The 18,826-nt window shown below is 34.6% G+C and overlaps 1 long non-coding RNA gene across 1 annotated transcript; it reads right to left on the bottom strand.

The window, feature by feature from the left end:
* Nucleotides 1–464: 464 nt before the first annotated feature.
* Nucleotides 465–18,228, bottom strand: LOC120125087. Its single transcript, XR_005516329.1, has 3 exons — nt 18,183–18,228; nt 9,853–9,856; nt 465–576 (listed from the first exon to the last, which is right to left on the bottom strand). It is a non-coding gene; the product is annotated as an uncharacterized LOC120125087 (long non-coding RNA).
* Nucleotides 18,229–18,826: the final 598 nt, after the last annotated feature.

The following is an 18,826-nucleotide window of genomic DNA, read 5'->3' as shown; positions in this document are numbered from 1 at the left end:
AATGTAAAAATATATATAATGAACAATGCTGTAAAGATCAAAAAACCTTTTGAATCTGCTCAGTGGTGATGTTCATCAACTGTGGAGGCTTCTAATACTTTATTCAGTGGTATAAGAAACAATGTTAACACCAAATGCGTTATTTATGAGAAATGATCCTAACATTTGACACTCCCATTTAGACTCATTCCAATGAGTTGCAATTCCCTCATGTGATGTGAAATAGATGAACTACTAAAAGAAAAGCAAGTGATGGAGAATTTACCTATGTTTTTACTGAGCAGAATACTCATAAAAAAGGGATAGCTTTTTCCCCTGTTTGTTGGTTGGATTGGTTTGGTGTCTTCAGTTATGTTGTGAGCTTATATTTTGCATTTTCCCCTTTGTTTCAAGCTGACAAGTGTTCATGAGCCCCTGGATAGGATTATCTCTGCTCTGGAAAATTTAAAACAAGATGGAACTTCACATGTGGAAGCAACAAAGTATAATGTTTCCTAACGATGACATCGGTTCTTTCCTTTCTTCCCTCGGACCTCTCATGATAAACAAATATCCATAGCTGAAGTTTTATGTATACTGAAGATACTCATTTTTTTCATTTGAATATTATTTATATTATTATTATTAATATTATTATAATTATTATATATATATATATATATATATTATTATTATATATATTATTATTATTAAAAAATAATTACAAGCCCAAATCGAAGGCCCAACCAGAACCGGCCCAGACCCAAAAGAAAACCCTAAACCAATTTAGGGTTTCAGCTAGGGTTTCTAAACCCTAGCACTCCAGTCGCCTCTGATGATTCCAGAAGGCCAGCCGCCGCCTCTGCCAGGTGGTCCAACGTCCAGCTGTCGACACTCCTGTGCCACGCGGTCGTCGCCGTTTCCAAGAGCATTCCAGCCGCCCCTCGTCAAAGGCTCCAGAAGACCCAGATGGCCACCTATGTTGCTACTCTAGGGGTGAGTCACCACATAGTTCGGTGACTCACCGAAATCAACCTTTTACCCGGTCCGAGACAAGCGCCGGTGATGGCTATAAAGCCATCGACCACCTGCAAACAAGGGGACATCGAACAACAACAAAAAATCACTACAACAGCAACCCAAGAGAAAAACAGAAAGCAAAAAAAGAAAAAGAAAAGAAAAGAAGATACAGAGAGCAACCCAGCAACCATAATAGCAAGGAAAATACGAGGGACACTTACCAACAAAGCCCCGCCGTCGCCGGAGTTCACTCGAGCCTCCAAACATCACCAAAGGTCTACGAAAACCCGAAGGTATTTTCATAGATTTGCTCCGATCAGGAGTGTTTTAAGAGAAACGGTCATCGGAACCATCAATAGGATGGTCCGATCTGTATTTTGGTGTAAAAAAAAAATTTCGGCCACCGGATGCAGTGGCCGGTGGCTAAGTCAACACCGGCGAACGGCTGCCGGCCGGTGCCGCTTCTCTCAATTTTCGAGAGAAATGATATTTCTCTTCTCTAGAGAGAGGAGAGAAATGAGAGAGCTGGCCCGAAGGGCCAGCCATTTCGGGTATAAATACCCCTTCCCAAACGACGTCGTTTTGGGAGGGGTATATCTGTAATTTCGTGCATGGCCAAACCCTTTCCGCAGCCATCCTAGTTTGTAATCCTTACATTTTAGTCACTAAATCAATTTATAATCCTTTTAATCCGGTTTAATAACTTTAATTTTATTTATTTTAGTCCTTTGCATAATAATAGATATTTTAAGTAAATAACCAATTTAGTCCTCGTAACTTTATTAATTAATATTTTAAACCCTGAATAACATGTTTTAATTTCTTTTAATTTGACATTCGAATTTAATATAATTTTATTTTAGTCCGTAAATTAATAAATGAGTAAAATAACATGTTTAATCCCTGTAATTTTAAATAATTAATTATGAATTAGGTTATAATTTAGTCACTAATTTCAATTTTTATTTATTTTTTACAAGTTTTATATATAGTTTTAATTTTATTTATTGTTTAGTTATATGTTAATATGTTTAATTTTAATTATTATTACTATTATTATTATTATTATTATTATTATTATTTAGCCATAAATATATATATTTATATAATAAATAATATTTATTTTATTTATTAAAATCTTATTTAATTATTTTTAACTTATTTTAATCCTGTTTTAATATTTATTTATTTTTCAATATTAAGAAATGGCAGTCTTAAAATAACTGGATGTCCATTTTCTGATATTTTTAAATAAATAAATATCCTATTTTATAAATTATATATTAATTGTTTTAATTATTTATTTATTTTTTAATATCGAAGAAAAGAGCTGTCTTAAGGCACCTAGAAGTTCTTTTCTGATATTTCTAAATAAATAAATATTTTATTTACAAATATATATAAATTAATATTTTTTTCATAATTATAAAATAATAGGATCATAAATTAAATATATTTTGAATTTTTAAATTTCTAATAATAAGAGACAATTTATAATTAAAAAGTACCAATTTTGGGCATTGTAGGGGTGCTAATCCTTCCCTAAACGTAACCGACCACGAATCCCTTTTTATTATTAAAAAAAGAATTTTTGGTTAAAACGCAGATCAGTTTATCTTTTAATCGATGTTTTCTTAAAAACTCTTTTAAAGGATGATTTTTAGGTATTCGACCTACCTGACCCAAAAGGCCGATGGCAACTCCCAAATTATTTTTTAAAAAAAAACCATTTATTCCCATCACTTTTCCCGCCAAGTAAAAAATTCGTGCCCGGACGAAAACCGGTTACGACAGCTTGGCGACTCCGCTGGGGACTTTTCAAGCTTTTAAAATCAATTATAAATTGTCTCTATTAATTATAAATTAAAAAATTTATATATTTAATTTATAATTCTTTCTTTTCAAATTTTTTATATACTTATTATTTTTATAGTATTTATATATATTATTTCATTTTATTTGCAAGCATTTTATTTCATTATTTATTTTTCTGTTAGAGGTTTGAACATTTCTCCTCACACACAACACTTGCATTGCATAATATAAAGCTCTATAATTGAGTTTGTCCCTCTTAAGTGGGAGTGAAAGCGACGTCTTCGTGAGAATTTATTCTCCGTGTTAGACCTAGCAAGTAACTTTCGGGGTTCATATGCTCTATGTCTTCATGAGAATTTATTCTCCGTGTCAGGCATAGAGAAGTGTATCCCCTCGAATTGAACTTGAACCACTTTAGTCTGTGATGGACTAGGATTGAGGGTTAACAGCCCAAGGGGGCACTAACAAGGACAATTCGGGTACCTTTATTCTTAGATCTGAAACCCTGCATATAATAAACCCTAAAAACTCTTCCGATCTAAAGCCATGCCAAAATTTTGTCCAAAATAGGTGTACACACAGGAGAAATGAATTCTAACTTTTCTTTTAATTTATTTAATGAATAAATTGCATGTGAATTTAAATTATTTAAAGTATGAAGAAAGCATGTTTAAATAAAGATATTTAGGTAGACATTATTATTAAATTATTTTTCCTTATTATGTGAACTAATTCATTTTTTTTTGTTCTTTATTTCTTCTGTTTGCATAGCATCATACAGGATAAAAGGCATTGATCCTCGTGTTAATTGTCTCATTGGAAAACCTTCATCCATGGATAAAAAGTGTTCAAATCAAATAGTTCTAAACTCATACGTAAGACAGTGGGCTGAGGATTTACAAAGACAAGGGGGAGACAGTTTGCAGGATGACTATATATCTGAGTTAGCCAGCTATGCTCCTGTTTCGCTAAAAAGAAATGATATGCAAGATTTGCGAAGCATTTGGGAGAGTTGGGACTCAAACAAAAAGTTGCAGTTTTATCAGACTTACGGAGACATCTCATATTTGCTCTATGTTGAAGTTGATGAGGACTTACTTCGAGCCCTAATTCAATTCTGGAATCCAGGGACAATTGCTTCACTCTCAATAAGGAGGACTTGGTTCCTACTATTGAAGAGTACACAACTTTGCTACATATAGAAGGGGCTTTGGTGAATCGAATTTATTCAAGGTCAATTAAAACTCAACCTTTTCGAGTTAAATTAGCAAAGATTGCTGGAGTACGAGAGGAATGAGTGTCATCCCGTACAAAACAAAAGGGCGAAAGCGAAGGCATTGCTTGAACCAACATTAAAGAACTTATTCAGAGTCATCCAGACACTAAAGTACGATTCGATCTCTTTGCTCTGGGTATGTATGGTATGGTCATCTTCCCAAAAGTATTGGGATATATTGAAGCTGTAGTAGTAGATTTGTTTGAGCAGCTACCAAAAATGATTAATCCTGCATCTGCAATTCTAGCTGAGACTTTCAGATCATTAAACGCTTGTAGAAAGCTAGGAGGTGGACAATTCTCAGGGTGTACCCAATTGTTATATGTCTGGATCCGTAGCCATTTTTGGAGGACAGAAAAGGTTTCATACCGGCACTTTAATACGGACTACTCACCATTAAAAGAATTTCTGGAGCAAGAATGGCCGAAAGAAATTACGAAAGATATGTGGATTAATGCCTTTTGAAATCTGCAAAGCGATGACATTATTTGCTGAGCCCCGTGGCAAATCCAAAGGGAATTCTTTTACAAATGTGGTGATTACAACTGGGTAATGCTGCTCGGATTGTGGGGAGGAATTGGATATGCACCACTTCTGGTCATAAGACAGTATGAAGGTCGTCAATTTGTACCTGTCACTGCTGGATTACATTCGTCTGAGTTCGCATTCCATAGCAAAAATTATAAAAGAAATATCATGGATGCCTTTACAGCTTGGAAAACAACTTTTTGTATCCGAGCTAAAGCAACAAAAGAAATGTTAACTCCTGATTATGAGGAATGGAGATCTGTCAGGAAAAATGAAAATATCCCTCTACCAGACCAAAATGAGGATATCTCTATGGAAGATCGCATTAAGGTGGTTCCATCAGAGATTGAAATCCTGAGAGCTGAGTTTGAAGCAGAAAGAGAAGGTTGGTCAAGAGAATTAGAGCAAATGAGACGAGATAAAGCTATGTTAGGTGTTGACATTGACTTTCATTCATCACAATGTGCAATGTTGAGAGAAAACAAAGAAAAAGTTGATGGTGAATTCAGAACATTAAAGAAAAATTACCAGGAGTTATATAAATCCCGAAAAGCATCAGGACTGAGCTGATCAACAGTACAGATGACCAGAGAATTGAATATCGAGAAAAGTCGAGTTGAAGATCTGAAAGGAAAGAATAGCCGTCTACTCAAAAGCCTTGAGAAAGGAAAGCAGAAAATGGAAGATTTTGAGGTTGATAGAAGAGAGCGAATTATAAAACACAAAGCTGAACACCGCGAGATCATGAATGAAATGCAAAGAGAAAGGGACCGAGCCAAAGATTTAGAAGAGATGAAGAATGGCATCCTTGATAAATTTTAAGTGAGAAAAATATCATGTTCAAGGAATTTGAATCTGAAATAAACCATCTAATTATCGAACTTGAAGTCAAGGGCCAAAGGATTGAAGAGTTCAATGTTGAAAAAGAAAAATGGGAGCTGGAAAAAAAGAATTTCAACACCAAACTTGAGGTAGAGCAAGAAGTGGCTAGCAATTGGATGCAAAGATGCAGAAACAAGAATGTTCAAATCCATAAGCTTAATCAAAGGACGCAAAAGCACGAACAAAACTTGAAGAAGATCTGGATCAGTCTAGAAACAAAAACTCAGAGTTTAATGCTTACATTTTGCAACTTGAAGAGTCATTATTTCAAGAAAAGGTTCGTCTAGGACCTAGTGATCTTAAAGAAAGTAATGAGGAAAGTGCTTCACTGCGAAGACGCATTAGAGATCTTGAAAAAACTCTGCACAATTGTCAAGTCAGAATCACCGAGTTAGAGAAAACTCTCGAAGGAACTAATGAACAATGGCAAAAATCAATTGATTTCTATGTAGAAAGAAGTGAAGAAAGAAGCAATATGGTATTCGAGGCCATGGTACAAATGAGCGAAGTTGCTAGATATGTTGGGGAACTAGCTGTTGAAGCAAAAATAATTGAGCGTCACGTTGATCCAGTTTCTAAGTTCGAAAAGAATGTGTCATGGCTAATGAAAGAAATTATAGAGCTTAATAGGAAAGCTACGCCTTATCTGTAGTTATGAACTATTATAAAGAAACTTTTGTATGCCGATGAAAGTTGTTCTATGACAGTTAACTTTATGGGATCAATACCTTTTGCATACATGCATTTTGCATACATTCATTATTCATTGAATTATTTTCTTTATGTATAATTTTTATTATTAAGATAAAATTCATTAATTAAAATTTGAAACAATAATATCAAAAGATTTTTCAATCGCAGTTATTCTGGCCAAAAGAGAAATACAACTTCACTACGGTACTAGACAAGCTACTAAGAAAATTATGGAGGATAAAATACAACGTATTGAGGAACAACATAATAAAGAACAAGCAGAGATAAGAATGAAGCTAGATAAAATTGAAGTCAGTATTGCAAACTCACAAGACAGCATGATGCAGAAAATAGAAGACATGTTTAAAAAATAGGCTATCATTGGAAAAATGCATGAAAATCCTGTATCTTTCGACCAAGAACCTATGTATCCTCTGGGTTTCCCACCAGAACCAATTTATCACTCTGGTACTACACCTATACAAATCAATGCCCGCACATCAGCATTTCAAGAAGCCAAACCATATGAAAATCGACAAGTGGATCCTGCATCTTCAAGCAAAAATCCACTTATATCAGATGTGAAAATAGGGGATTTTAATGCTGAGCATCTAATCCCAGATTTGAATGAGCTGAATGAGAAAGAAAAAGTAAATGAAAAATTGACCAGACAGATCAGGAGCTTAGAAGAACGAATGAAATCCGTGGAAATAACTGAATTATTATATGGGTTTGACGCTAGTGAATTGAGTTTGGTTCCAGACCTAATCCTCCCCATCAAATTCAAAGTTCCCGAATTTGATAGATATGACGGTACCACATGCCCTTCATCCCACATTACTATGTTTTGTCACAGAATGGCAGGATATGTGAAAGATGAGAAATTATTAATTCACTGCTTTCAAGATAGTTTGACAGGACCAGCCTTAAAATGGTATACTCAATTTACCAAAGCCAACATTAGATCCTGGAAAGATTTGGCTAAGGCATTCCTAGAGCAGTACCGCCACGTAACAGACATGGTCCCTGATAGATAGACTCTCCAAAATTTGGAGAAAAAGAATAACGAAACATTCAGACAGTATGCTCAGAGATGGCGTGACACAGCAGCCCAAGTTCAACCACCTCTATCAGAAAAAGAGGTCACAGTAATGTTTGTCCATACGTTAAAAGCTCCTTATTTAAGTCATCTAATGGGGAATGTAACCAGAAATTTTGTAGATTTGGTCATTTCTGGAGAACTCATTGAAAATGTCTTGAAAAGTGGCAAAATTGAATCAAATGAGGGGTCTAGTTCCAAAAGACCTATGTACCAAAAAAAGGAGAATGAAGTCAACAATGCAAACTCTTACAACAAGGATTCGTCAAAAAAGTGTTACAAACACTAATCGAGTAGAGTCTAGAGGATCTCGAAAGGAAAATGAAAGGTTGTCTTTTACACCTTTACCAGTACCCTATGCTGAGATCTATGATTCGCTGTTAAAAGCAGATGTCATATGGCCCTATCCTTTGGTTCCCATGCAACCACCATTTCCTCCATGGTATGATGTAAAGGCACACTGTATTTACCATGAAGGAATTATGGGTCATTCTATTGAAAACTGTTTGGCATTCAAAAGGGTGGTTCAAAATTTGATCAACACTGGAAAGTTAGAATTCAATTCACCATCTACATCAAATCATCCGCTGCCAAATCATGGAGATAAAAACGTGAATGCAATTCAGGAAGAGAACAGAAAGAAAGCAAAAACTGACGTTTCTGAAATTAAATCTCCTTTTGTTTGGATATTTCAACAACTCTCCTTATCTGGTATAATTCCACAAGAATTCAGGCCAAAGCATAATGAAGGCAAGAATTATTGTGAATATCATCAAGAGAAGGGGCATGAAATTCAACTATGTCTTGAATTTAGGGATTTGGTGCAAAAATTGATGAATAACAGAGAGATAGAATTCTTTGAAGAAGAACCAAGGAAAAGAGAAGATGATGTTTGCTCATCAGAAGATTCTAAACCTAATCAGAGAACAAGTGATCCCGTGATTATTAATGTGAAATCATCTACAGTGATTCCAGCACCAACAAAGACGAAAGTAGTTATCACAACTCCTTTACCATTTCCATACAAGGATACCCGCAGGGTACCTTGGAATTATACTACCAATGTTTCAATGGTAGGAGAATCTATTTCTCTGAAAAAAATAGAAGAGAAAATACAGAGTCTGGATTCGACGTCTGAAGCAGTGAGTGAAGTCGGATTCTTTACAAGAAGTGGGAGATGTTACTCTCCCGAAACATCCAATGCATCAGAACAGGTGAAAGCAAAAGGAAAATCCATGATAATACCCCTAAAGGTATTTGATGATGAATCCCTTCCAGCATTCAATGAGCCTGTAATAGAAAAACAAGTGCAAGAATTTTTGAAATTCCTAAAACATATTGAATATAGTGTGGTTGAACAACTGCATAAACAACAAGTGTGAATTTCTATTCTTGATCTATTGATGAATTCAGAAGCACACAGAAATGATTTGATGAGAATGCTTAATCAAACCTTTATCCCTGAAGATATATCCCTCAATAAACTTGACAGAATTGTGGGACATATAGCCGCTGACAATTACATAACGTTCACGGATGATGAAATACCTGAAGGCGGAATGGGGTCAGTAAAAACTTTGAATATTACCACACATTGTCATGGTCATGTTTTTCCAGGAGTATTGATTGACAATGGATCTGCTCTTAACTTGATGCCTCTAGTCACACTTCAAAGAATGCCTGTGGATAAATCACGCATGAAAAGTTATCAGAATGTAGTGCGAGCTTTTGATGGCACTCAAAAATAGGTGCTTGGGAAAATGGAAATACCGTTGTTAATCGGACCAGTCGTGTACAATATTGACTTTGTGGTAATGGATATCCACCCTACATATAATTGTTTATTAGGGAGGCCATGGATTCATTCTGCAGGAGTTGTTCCTTCTTTATTACATCAGAAATTGAAATTCGTTGTTGATGGACAACTAATATGCGTAGGAGCTGAAGAAGAAATCATTGCGTCTATAACAAGTGATGTTTCGTATATTGAAACCAATGATGATGCTCTCGAATGCTCTTTCCGAGCTCTTGAATTTGTCAATGCAACCTTTATTGCAGAGGGAAGTAAAATTCCATATCTCAGATTGTCTGATTGCACCAAGATGACTGTACGACAGACTTTAGGCATCGGAGCTAAAACTGGGAAAGGTTTAGGAAAGAATCTTCAAGGGAGTTTAGTTCCTGTAAGTATGAAGATGAAGATGAAGAAAGATCGTTTTGGGCTTGTATTTAAGCCCAATTTTTAGCAAAAGAACAAAGAGATGAAAAGAAGATGTGAAGATAGAAAGGCAAGGTTGAAAGGAGAAGAAATCCTTTGGGAACATATGTTTTTCCCACAGTTGAAGACCACATCAGATCAGGGGGAACAATTAATGTAGAACAACAGTTTGTTAAGGCCTTTAAAGAAGAAAAGTTGACGAAAGATCAAAGCATAGTTGAAGAAGCTATGAAAGGATTATTTATCAACATGATCATGAATGACAACAAGACTGGCAAATACTTGGCTAGGATTCGCCCTTGTTTTCCTGGAGAAACACTCAACAATTGGACCGCTGAAGACCTTCCTGTAGTTTTTAATATTAACACAGAGTAATATTCAGAACTAATCTTTATGTTTATCCCAAGAGTACGAAAACTTTTTGTTATCTTGTAAAGGAAATTATGTTAAGTTCACCTAATATTAAATATAAGAAATTTTCTTTAAAATTTTCAAATGGCAATCATTCTTTACATTTTTTACATTTTTACATTCATTTATTTCATAAATTTACTATATTCTTTCGGAAATATGTCCGACTTAAATTTGCAGGTGTCACAATGTTAATAGCATGTTTATTCCTAAATTTAATCGAAAGATAAATTTAGAGCAGCTCATATATCTGGAGAAAATCAATGAGTGTGAGGATGAACTGGAATGTGATGTTCCTACTGAATTATTAAGATTGATAGAAAAAAGAAGATAAGCAAATTTTACCTCACAAAGAAGAGATTGAGACTGTAAATCTGGGAACAGATGAATAAATGAAGGAGGTAAAAATTGGTACTACTCTGACAATCCAGATAAAACAAGAATTGATAAATCTCCTTCAAGAGTTCAAAGATATCTTCGCCTGGTCTTATCAAGATATGCCTGGTTTGAGTACAGATATAGTGATGCACAAACTTCCAATCAATCCAAAATATAAACCAGTCCAATAAAAGCTCAGGCGAATGAGGCCAGAAATGTTGTTGCAGATCAAAGAGGAAGTGATGAAGCAGATTAATGCAGGTTTCCTACAGGCAGCCAAATACCCATAATGGGTAGCCAACATTGTTCCAGTACCAAAGAAAAATGGGAAAGTTCGAATGTGTGTGGATTACAGAGATCTCAACAAAGCTAGTCCGAAAGATAGCTTTTCATTACCCCACATAGATACCTTGGTGGACAATACTGTATGACATGCATGGTTTTCATTTATGGATGGCTTTTCAGGATATAATCAGATAAAAATGAATCCTGAAGACATGGAAAAAACAACATTTGTAACCATGTGGGGCACATTCTGCTATAAAGTAATGCCATTTGGATTGAAAAATGCAGGGGCAACGTATCAAAGAGCCATGGTAACTTTGTTTCATGACATGATGCACAAAGAGATTGAAGTATACGTGGATGACATGATTGCCAAATCCCGAACCGAAGAAGAACATATTCAAAATTTGAGAAAGCTTTTCCAGAGATTGAGGAAGTATCAATTAAAGCTCAACCCCGTTAAATGCAATTTTGGGTTAATTTCCGGGAAGCTTTTGGGATTTGTGGTCAGCAAAAAAGGAATCGAGATTGATCCAGATAAAGTAAAAGCAATTCAAGATCTTCCACCACCCAATACAAAAAAAGAAGTTCGAGGCTTTTTGGGAAGATTAAATTATATATCTCGGTTCATTTCTCAATTAACTGACAAATGTGATCCAGTGTTCAAATTACTTCAAAAGAACAATCATGAAGTCTGGAATGATGAATGTCAACAAACTTTGGATATTATTAAGAAATATTTATTCAATGCCCCCATTTTAGTATCACCAATGCCTGATAGACCATTAATTCTCTACTTGACAGTCTTTGAAAATTCGATGGGATGTGTATTGGGACAGCATGATGAATCTGGAAGAAAAGAAAAAGCCATTTATTATATGAGCAAAAAATTTACTGATTGTGAAATTCGATATCCACCAATACAAAAATTATGTTGTGCCTTGGTGTGGGCTACTCGAAGACTCAGACAATACATGTTATATCATACTACTTGGTTGATATCCAAACTTGATCCTTTGAAATTCTTAATGGAATCACCAGCTTTGACAGGCAGAATGGCTAGATGGAAGATGTTATTATCCGAGTTTGATATTGTATATGTCAACCAAAAAGCGATAAAAGGAAGTGTTATAGCTGATTTTCTGGCCAGCCGTATATCAGATGATTATCAGCCTTTGAGTTTTAATTTTCCAGATGAAGATTTGTTATGCATATCCATGAATGAAGAATTCATAACAAATGATGAATCTTGGAAGCTTTACTTTGATGGAGCATCCAACGCCTTGGGACGAGGAATCGGGGCACTGTTAATTTCTCCATAAAATATTTATTATCCCTTTACAAGTAGACTGGAGTTCTTTTGCACCAATAACATGACGGAATATGAAGCTTGTGTCATGGGATTGAAAGCAGCCATAGAAAGAAAAATTAAATGTCTCAAGATATATGGAGATTCATCGTTAGTGGTGTATCAATTACGAGGTGAATGGGAAACAAAAGATCCTAAATTGTTGGAATACCTAAATTTTACCTTCGAATTAGTGAAAGAATTTGAGAGAGTCACCTTCAATTATCTCCCTCGAGAAGAAAATCAAATGGAAGATGCTTTGGCTACATTAACTGCTATGTTCCAAGCAACTAAGAAAGTTGATATGATGCCAATCAAAATGCAAGTATATGAAATTCCTGCACATTGTTATAGTGTGGAAGAAGAGGTAGATGGTAAACCATGGTATTATGATATCCTGCAATATATCAAAAATCAAAGTTATCCACAAAATGCATCTAAAATTGATAAAAGAACCTTGAGAAGAATGGCTGCTGGATATTTTCTGGATGGCGAGACTATGTATAGAAGAAGCAATGATCAAATGCTATTGAGATGTTTAAATACTAGCGAAGCCAGAAGCATCATTGAAGAAGTACACAGTGGAATATGTGGAACACATGCAAATGGTCTTTCCATGGCTAGAAAAATAATGAGATATGGATATTATTGGGCTACCATGCACACAGATTGCATTGATTATGCAAGGAAATGTCATAAATGCCAGATATATGCAGATAAGATTCATGTACCCCCATCTCCTTTACATGTAATGACAGCACCCTGGCCATTTTCTATGTGGGGAATAGACGTCATTGGGGCAATCACACCAAAAGCATCGAATGGACATTGTTTCATCCTTGTGGCAATTGATTATTTTACCAAGTGGGTTGAAGCTGCTTCGTATGCCAATATTAAGAGGTCCACAGTCTGTAAATTTATAAAGAAAGAAATAATTTGCCGGTATGGCCTACCAGAAAGAATCATTACAGATAATGCTCTGAACCTGAATAACAAGATGATGACCGAACTTTGTGCACAGTTTAAGATCAAACATGCAAACTCAGTGGCATATCGTCCAAAAATGAATGGGGCAGTTGAAGCAGCAAATAAGAACATCAAGAGAATCATTACAAAGACCACTGAAACTTACAAAGATTGGCACGAGAAGTTACCTTTTGCTCTATATGCATATCGAACTATTGTTCGAACATCTACTTGGGGTAACGCCTTTTTCTTTAGTCTATGGGATGGAAGCAGTCTTACCAATTGAAGTTGAGATTCCATCGCTTTGAATTTTGAGAGAAACAAAATTCGATGAATCTGAATGGATCCAAGCTAGATTTGATCAGTTGAACATTATTGAAGAGAAAATATTGAAAGCTATTTGCCATGGACAGATGTATCATAACGGATGATGAAGTCTCATGACAAGAAAGTACATCCAAGAGAATTCCAAGAGGGTGATCTAGTACTAAAAAAGATCTTGCCTATACATAAATATTTCCGTGGGAAATGGATGCCTAATTGGGAAGGGTCATACGTTGTAAAAAAGGCCTTTTCCAGAGGAGCGTTGATTTTGGCAGAAATGGATGGAAAAATTCTGAGAAACCCAATAAACTCAGATTCTGTCAAGAAATATTATGCTTGAAGAAAAAATGAAAAAAAGAAGAAGAAGAAAAGAAAAAGAAAAAAAAGAAAAAAGAAAAAGAAAAAGAAAGAAAAGAAAGAAAAGAAAGAAAAAAAAGAGGGGGTCAAGATGAAAACCCGCAAAGGGCATCTTGTAACCAAATGAAGGATTTGAGTTGAAAACCTGAAAGGGCGGCTCAAATGCATGTTGATATTAGGCATCTGGCAATTGAACCCTCTTAAGAGTTTGATAGTTTGGGAGGAACTTCACATCTACAAGCATTCTGACAATGTTTGAGATCTTTCAGACAAAAGCTTACATCAGTACTCTAAATTATATCAATTTGATTAATTTAGAAATACTTATGCTAATAACTTGTTGAGTCATTTGAATTTTTATCATTCCTATGCTTACCATAACTTTGAATACAATTCTATCTATATATTAATAAATTCTAAGTTTATTTTATCTAAATTCAATTTATTTGAGATTCAATTTATTTTCGAAAATTCAACTTATTCTTTTTTTTTTTGTAAATGGATTAATATAATTTTGAAATAAGTTAAAGATTTCTGAATATCACTTTATGTTAATACTTTTAAGGTCATGGAAAACAAAGTAAATCTTATCAACGTTTGCAATCATTGTTAAAAAGCAAACAAATTATTACCATCATAGAGTTATTTGGAAGCGGAACAAGAAGAAATATGTTCTCAATTGGCAGATTATGAATATAGCCTTTTTATCATACAGCAGTACAAAAATGCTTCGAATCTACAAATTTTGGCTCTACATCATATAAGTACTGTGATGTTTTGGTCCAAAAACCAACTGAAGCAACCACCACATTATCATAGTATAAATAAGGAGACTCAATAGCATCTTCTGGAAGTGTTCTTTGAGTTATCTGATCTGGTTCGGTAAGAATTCCAAAACCAATCATTGGATTAGGAAGATGAACTGCATGATTGCCTTCATCAAGAAGCTTCTTTCTAAGCTACTTATGCTTCTTCTTTTTTAAGAAAATCATAGCCCAAGTTTCGCCTTTTCTTGTAATTGGGATCATTGCATAATGGCTTCTTATCTTTTACCGGAAGAAGTGTGTCAGCAACCTTAGCCATTTGAGCAGCACATATAAAATCTGTCAACTCTACAATTGATGAATCAGGATCACATCTCTATGACTATTGAAGACTTAGCATTTGAGTATCCCATTTTTGTAAAGTATAACAGTTTACTCTCCTCATCAGAACCAGAATTCAGGATTTCCTCGATATCAGAAGAACTATCAATATCTGTGAAATCATCTTGAAAGATCACTTCATAATTAGATGAGTAGTTATCAGAATCAACATGTTACATGAGTACAAACTTTTCAAGAGCCTGTGCCATTGAGTTTTGTTCTCAAGGGGTTTTTGACATTATATCTACATCTACATTTTTAAAAGATGATAGATTCTCCGATTTGAAGAAGAAAGATTTATTGAATTTCTACACAACTGAAGAAATACTAAGTTCACCAATTTGAAATCAAATAAAGATAAACTTAACATTCATGCATCATATTTAGGCATTTGCAAAAATAGGTGCATTTTCATTCATTTTATCCATGTTAAATTTTGACAGGAATTTCAAAGATTTTAGCAAAGATTTAAATCCATCATTTAATGGATCAACATTTTCAGTTAGAGTTCATAATGAGAAGAACTCATCTGAAGAAGAAAAAGAAGTTCATAATGAGAAGAACGTGTTCAACTTTTTTGCTTAAATTCATCCCTCGGTGGATCAGCAGTGCCAGTTAGAGTTCATAATGAGAAGAACTATCTGAAGAAGAAGAAGAAGTTCATAATGAGAAGAACTTGTTCAACTTTTTGCTTAAATTCATCCCTCGGTGGATCAGCAGTGCCAGTTAGAGTTCATAATGAGAAGAACTCATCTGAAGAAGAAGAAGAAGTTCATAATGAGAAGAACTTGTTCAATTTTTTGCTTAAATTCATCCCTCGGTGGATCAGCAGTGCCAGTTAGAGTTTATAATGAGAAGAACTCATGTGAAGAAGAAGAAGAAGTTCATAATGAGAAGAACTTGTTCAACTTTTTGCTTAAATTCATCACTCGGTGGATCAGCAGTGCCAATTAGAGTTCATAATGAAAAGAACTCATCTAAAAAAGAAGAAGATGTTCATAATGAGAATAACTTGTTCAACCTTTTGCTTAAATTCATCACTTGTTGGATCAACTTTTCTAGAAAAAGTTCATAATGAGAAGAACTCATCTGAAGAAGGAAGAAGAAATTTATAATGAGAAGAGATTATTCAACCTTTGCTAGATTACATCACAAAAGGAGATGAGTTGTCATCCCCGGTGGAAAAGTTCATAATGAGAAGAGCTAATCCCAAAGAAGAATTATTTCAACATTCCCATCATAATCAAGTAAAATCAAATGAAAAAAAAAACTTATTATCTTTTCGTCTTTACTCTATTCTTGTTAACACAAGAATAAACAAAGAGGGGCAGCTGAAGATACTCATTTTTTTCATTTGAATATTATTTATATTATAATAATTATTATTATAATTATTATTATTATTATTATTATTATATATATTATTATTAAAAAATAATTACAAGCCCAAATTGAAGACCTAACCAGAACCGACCCAGACCCAAAAAGAAACCCTAAACTAATTTAGGGTTTCAGCTAGGGTTTCTAAACCCTAGCACTCCAGCCGCCTCTGATGATTCCAGAAGGCCAACCGCCGCCTCTGCCAGGTGATCCAACGTCCAGCTGTCGACACTCCTGTGCCACGCGGTCGTCGCCGTTTCCAAGAGCATTCCAGCCGCCCCTCGTCGAAGGCTCCAGAAGACCCAGATGGCCACCTATGTTGCTGCTCTAGGGGTGAGTCACCACATAGTTCGGTGAATCACCGAAATCAACCCTTTTACCCAGTCCGAGACAAGCGCTGGTGATGGCTATAAAGCCATCGACCACCTGCAAACAAGGGGACATCGAACAACAAAAAAAATCACTACAACAGCAACCCAAGAGAAAAACAGAAAGCAAAAAAAGAAAAAGAAAAGAAGATACAGAGAGCAACCCAGCAACCATAATAGCAAGAAAAATACGAGGGAGACTTACCAACAAAGCCCCGCCGTCGCCGGAGTTCACTCGAGCCTCCAAACATCACCAAAGGTCTACGAAAACCCGAAGGTATTTTCGTAGATTTGCTCCGATCGAGAGTGTTTTAAGAGAAACGGTCATCGGAACCATCAATAGGATGGTCTGATCTGTATTTTGGTGTAAAAAAAAATTTTTCCGGCCACCGGATGCGGTGGCAGAGTCAACACCGGCGAACGGCTGCCAGCCGGTGCCGCTTCTCTCAGTTTTAGAGAGAAGCGAGAGAAATGATATTTCTCTTCTCTAGAGAGAGGAGAGAAATGAGAGAGCTGGCCCGAAGGGCCAGCCATTTCGGGTATAAATACCCCTTCCCAAACGACGCCGTTTTGGGAGGGGTATATCTGTAATTTCGTGCATGGCCAAACCCTTTCCGCAGCCATCCTAGTTTGTAATCCTTACATTTTAGTCACTAAATCAATTTATAATCCTTTTAATCCGGTTTAATAACTTTAATTTTATTTATTTTAGTCATTTGCATAATAATAGATATTTTAAGTAAATAACCAATTTAGTCCTCGTAACTTTATTAATTAATATTTTAAACCCTGAATAACATGTTTTAATTTCTTTTAATTTGACATTCGAATTTAATATAATTTTATTTTAGTCCATAAATTAATAAATGAGTAAAATAACATGTTTAATCCCTGTAATTTTAAATAATTAATTATGAATTAGGTTATAATTTAGTCACTAATTTCAATTTTTATTTATTTTTTACAAGTTTTATATATAGTTTTAATTTTATTTATTGTTTAGTTATATGTTAATATGTTTAATTTTAATTATTATTATATTATTTATTATTATTATTTAGCCATAATATATTTTATAATAAAATAATATTTATTTTATTTATTAAAATCTTATTTAATTATTTTTAACTTATTTTAATCATGTTTTAATATTTATTTATTTTTCAATATTAAGAAAGGGCAGTCTTAAAATAACTGGATGTCCATTTTTTGATATTTTTAAATAAATAAATATCGAAGAAAAGAGCTGTCTTAAGGCACCTAGAAATTCTTTTCTGATATTTCTAAATAAATAAATATTTTATTTACAAATATATATAAATAAATATTTTTTTCATAATTATAAAATAATAGGATCATAAATTAAATATATTTTGAATTTTTAAATTTCTAATAATAAGAGACAATTTATAATTAAAAAGTATCAATTGGGCGTTGTAGGGGTGCTAATCCTTCCCTAAACGTAACCGACCACGAATCCCTTTTTATTATTAAAAAGAAAGAATTTTTTGTTAACACGCAGATCAATTTATCTTTTAATCAATGTTTTCTTAAAAACTCTTTTAAAAGATGATTTTTAGGTATTCGACCTACCTGACCCAAAAGGCCGATGGCGACTCCCAAATTATTTAAAAAAAACCATTTATTCCCATCATTTTTCCCGCCAAATAAAAAATTCGTGCCCGGACGAAAACCGGTTACGAAATATACTTTTCGGAATACTCAGTCAGTTGATATGATTCGATTTGCTTCATTTGTTCGGTTTTTCTGTAATGGATGGGATAGCGATTAAGTTCTGAAGTTTAAGTGAATTCAGTCTGTAGTTAAGTTGATTGATCGTTGTGCTTTATCTTACCAGTTATTAGTTGAAATAAAGATTAAATTTTCAAATAAATATCAGTACACGAACTTGTGAGACGCTGTCACAATTGATTCCCATCATCTACATTCAGTTCTAGGCCTAGCTTTTGTGATTGGAATGAAGTTTACAAGCAGCATTGCCTTACTTCTTTTTCACCTTAAAACAGTGATGCTTTCGTTTGGTTTACCTCAACCACTTCTTAACATCATTCGTTGAAGGTGGAAAGATTTCTTCCCCAAGACTATGTGCATAACAAGAAGACAAGCTAGGTTTGTGCTCCGAGTTATAATCATGAACATGATCATTGCACCCTTTAACACCACATTGGTCCGGGACTGGAAACGACAGGCGTTCCTTGACACATCTTACTTTCTCCTTCGCCGACTGCCTCTGCTTCGGTGCACTTTGGGACCGGAACCGAGCCTTAGCAGATACCGTAGCTGCCATATAGTTTGGAATTCCATGGATAGCTGGTGGTTCTGAGTTTGGTGCA

The sequence above is a fragment of the Hibiscus syriacus genome, unplaced genomic scaffold (assembly GCF_006381635.1).
Source record: "Hibiscus syriacus cultivar Baekdansim isolate YM2019G1 unplaced genomic scaffold, ASM638163v2 tig00110429_pilon, whole genome shotgun sequence".
NCBI classification, from domain to species: Eukaryota; Viridiplantae; Streptophyta; class Magnoliopsida; order Malvales; family Malvaceae; genus Hibiscus; species Hibiscus syriacus.
The sequence above is the reverse complement of the archived record's forward strand: the minus strand, read 5'-3'. Positions and strand labels throughout refer to the sequence as shown.